The sequence below is a fragment of the Nomascus leucogenys genome, chromosome 12, assembly GCF_006542625.1.
Source record: "Nomascus leucogenys isolate Asia chromosome 12, Asia_NLE_v1, whole genome shotgun sequence".
Lineage (NCBI taxonomy): Eukaryota > Metazoa > Chordata > Mammalia > Primates > Hylobatidae > Nomascus > Nomascus leucogenys.
Window position 1 is genome coordinate 64,827,276 of NC_044392.1, and position 4,674 is coordinate 64,831,949.

A 4,674-nucleotide genomic window follows, 5' to 3' on the forward strand; every position below is an offset into this window, starting at 1 on the left:
GTAGTCAAGAGCTTCTTAGATTTTCGTTTACGGCCAGTTATAATTATATATAAAAGTAGTCTTGAACAGGTAAATATTGAGCCTTTTTAATAGGATGTAACCTTTGTAGAGCCCAAATTCTAAAGAACAAAATTGGCAATCCAATTAAACTACATGCAAAATAAGTGTGATACGTGCATCTACAAAAACAGTGTTCTCATTTTTTCTGGTTATGCAAATGACTGGATTGTTTCTCCTTGGATCTCTATATGTACAGGTAAAGAATAGTTTACAGATCCCTGCTGAAACTAAAAAGAGAAAAAATGCTCATTTGGAAAGTGCCCAGTGATGAACTGGTTTGCAGAATAATCTTTGAAGAAGATTAATCAGGTTTTTATCTTTTTAGAAGAGATGGTTCCCTGGCCAGAAGAAAAGGTGGGGAGAAAACATTTAAACTGTCAGTTGGAGCAATTCAAGGAATAATGCTTATGTGATGGAGACCTCAATTATAAATTAGTTGCTAGATGCAAGAATCACTAAATAATATTTCTGAAGTCTTCTGCACTAATAAGACAGAAAGGGAATAAAATACTATGCCTGTATTAAACAGCAATAAACCTGGGAGACATTTCCATAAGCATTGATTGACTAAATGCTGACATTGCTAGAAATAATTTGGATACAAACCATAAAAAAGTATCATGCCTTTGAAAAGCACAGTGTAACACACCTGCAAAATGTCATTTAGTCCTGATGCCCGTATCAAGGAAACTATTATTTAAGTTATGAAGCATCATAGTATGGGGAGAAGGAAATTGACAGAGTCAAAGTTTATAAAATTATAAAATTTGTATGGGGAAAGTGGCTCAGGGAAAAACATAGACTTTGTCCATTCCTAGAACACGAGGCTTAGCAATACATACCAACATATTAAATAATTTCAAGACAAAAAAATACTTTCATAATATTTGAATCCCATTAGTTAACTTTTACCCTTAGAAATAACATAGGCTAAAAATGTTAATACAGTTGGCTTGCATTATCTGTGGCTTAGCTTTCTGCATTTTCAGTTATTTGCAGTCAACCATGGTCTGAAAATAATAATTTCAGAAATAAATAATTCATGATTTTCAAATTATAGGCTCTTCAGAGTAGTGTGATGAAATCTTGTTGCCCTCCTGCCCAGGATGTAAATCATCTCTTTTTTCTGCATATCTGTGCTGTAGACACTACCCATTCATTAGTCACTTTGTAGCCATCTCAGTTATCAGATGGACTGTTACAGTATCTCAGTGCTTGTGTTCCAGTAGCCCATATTTTATTTAATGCCCCAAAGCGCAAGAGTAGTATGCTGGCATATTATTATAATTGTTCTATTTTATTATTGTTGTTCATGTCTTACTATGGCTAATATATGTGTTAAACTTTATCATAGAGATATATATATATTAAACTTTATCATAGGTATATATGTATGTATAGGGAAAAACAGTATATAGAGGGTTTAGTACTATCTGTAGTTTCAAATAATCCACTGGAGGTCTTGGAATATATCCCTACTGATAAGGGGACACTGCTATAGGCTTGTGAAGGGATTATAAGAGAATTTGGAATGTGTGTTCATCCCTAACTGTAATGCTGAAGTGACAGAAGACAATCATACTCACCATCAAAATATACCTTGCCTCCATTGTCAGATACAGTGGCTTGATTGAACAGATAAGGCATTTCTCTTCAATTCCATCAACATTTTTGAGTTGATTATGTAACTTTTAAAGTAAGAGGTCTTAAGCTAACAAAATTGGCAGATACTGTTAACCGGTAGTGAAAAATCTGTTTCCTTTTTGTCCTGGGTATACCGCAAGACTATATTTCCTAGCCTCATGTGCAGTTAGATGTAGATGCAAAACTGAATTTTAGAAAGTGGAGTGGATGTATTTTCTATTTTTATATTAAGGTTTTGAGAATTCATAATGCTTTCTCCCAGTTTTTTTTCTTTGTACCAACTGTATATTGATTACAAGCTTGTAAGAGATGATGGAATCAGCCGGGTACGGTGGCTCACACCTGTAGTCCCAGCACTTTGGTAGGGTGAGGTGGGCAGATCACCTGAGGTCAGGAATTCAAGACCAGTCTGGCCAACATGGTGAAACCCTGTCTGTACTACAAATACAAAAATTAGCCAGGCGTGGTGGCGTGTGCCTGTAATCCCAGCTACTCAGGAGACTGAGGTGGAAGAATCACTTGAACCCGGGAGGCGGAGGTTACAGTGAACTATCGTCCCATTGCATTCCAGCCTGGGCGACAGAGCAAGACTCCGTCTCAAAAAAAAAAAGGTGGAATCACGAGGTAGAAGGACCCTGAACTAGTCTACTTTTAATAAGATTTTAGAAAATCAAACCTGAAATCTAATATAATTTAGGAACTTGATATTCGTTCATCCAAGTTACTAAGATTATATTGTATTTTATAGTAAGATGTCATATATTTTAAGTGCTCAATGAATTTATGAAAGAGGAAGATAATTTTTATCTTTCATTGTCCAGTAGAGACTTGCTGCAAAATGAAAGTTCAGTAAATAGTGGCTTATTAGTACCCTTGTAAGTCTAGTGTTGAAAATATTTCTTGGTTTTAAACAACCAGTGTGCTGATTTTAGAAAGGGTGTGCTCATTTATTGGGAAGCTAAGAAAAATAACGGACCTGAAACAAAGGAAAAGTCATTCTGAGGCATTATGGTCTAAGAACTGTGTCCTCCAAAGGGAATGATAATATGACTGAGAGTTCACCTGAGGCACAGAAAGCCACGGACATCAATAGATTACAAGTAAAATGCCCCAGAAATTCTAAAATATACTATTGTGATTAGTGCAAAGAAAAATCTGTTCTTTCAATAACCGGCAGCTTAGCTGAAAAGCAAACAAAACAAAACAAAAAAACAGAAATGCTAGAATCTCGCCAGGGCTCATATCCAGATTTCTGTTAAAAGGAAACTTTGTTCACTCAAAATATTTGAAATGGCCAGTCACAGTGGCTCATACCTGTAATTCCAGTGCTTTGGGAAGCCAAGGCAGGAGGATCGCTTGAGGCCAGGAGTTAGAGACCAGCCTGGGCAAAATAGCAAGACCTGCATCTTTACAAAAAAATACTAAAAATTAGTAGGACATGGTGGTGTATGCATGTTGACCCAGCTGCCTGGGAGGCTGAGGCAGGAGGATCACTTCACCCAGGGCTGTGATCACACCACTGCACTCCAGTCTGGACAACAGAGTGAGACCTTGTCTCTTTTATGTGTGTGTGTGTGTGTGTGTGTGTGTATATATATATATATATAAAAAACACATATATATATAATACAGTTTTATATATATAATTGAAAGGAGGGAGGAAGTGAATCAAACTACAGCTGCAACAAAGCCCAACTGCTCTCAACTGTACATCAGATTAATTCAGTGTCATCCTCTGAACCTAACAAAAGGAGCATGCTGTTTTCTGGTGTTAACTATTACTTCTTTTCATACTTACTGTTCTTTTATAAAAAATATACAGCACACAGTTAAAAATTATAAGACATGCAAAGGAAGAAAAAAGTTTGATCCAGAGAGGAATCAGTCAATAGAAGCAAAGTGAAATTGTCCATATGTTTGCATTATCAGAGGGTGATCATGACAATAAAAGTGCCTAAAGATCTAGTAAAACAAAGTGGAAAACATACATGAAGAGATAGAGAATTTCAGCAGAAATACGGAAACAACAACAAAACACAGAAATCTAGAAATCAATATGATCTAAGAGTACACAGAGGAAAAAATAAAGACAAAGCAATTGAAAATATACAAATGGAAAAGCAAAGAAAAAGGGAGTAAAATTATAGAGTGTGTGAAATTTGAAGGAAAGTGAAATGGCTTACCATCCTTGTAATTGAGTCTCAGAAAGGGAAGATTGAAAGAATGATACAGAACAAATATTTGAAGAGATATTTACTAAGAACTTTTTCAAAGTTGATGGATATTAACACAAAATCCAGTCAAAAGTGAGTTTTTTGAAATAAGATTGATAAACACCTGGTAAGACATATACTGGGCTGAATAATATCCCTCCAAAATTCATGTTCACTTGAAACTTCAGATGCGACCTTATTTCAAAATAGGGTCTTTGCAGATGTAATTAGTTATGACGAAATCATACTACGTTAGGGTATCCCAAAATTCAATGACTAGTTTCCTTTTAAGAAGGCCTTGGCAGAGATACAAAGTCCATGTGAAAATAAAGGCAGACATTGGAGTGATGCCAACTTTAAGCCAAAGATTGCCTGCAACCAGAAGTAAGGAAGAGGCAAAGAAGACCCCTTCTCTAGAGCCTTGAGAGGGAAGCTTGATTTCAGACTTCTAGTCTACACAACTGTGAGAGAATAAATTTCTCTCGTTTCAAGCCATCTAGTTTATGATGTTATAGCAGCCTAGGAAACAAACTGATCAAATTAAAAAGAGGAAACACAAATTAATAATGTTTAGAATAGAAAGGACATTATAGCCTATTAACATTAAAGATAATAAGTGCATGAACAACTTTATGCCAATAATTGAATAACTTAGATGGACAAATGCCTTTTGAAACACACTTGTCAAAAATGATGCAGAATACAAAATATGAAAAAAGCTCCATATTTATTAAAGTGAATTGGTAATCATAAATGT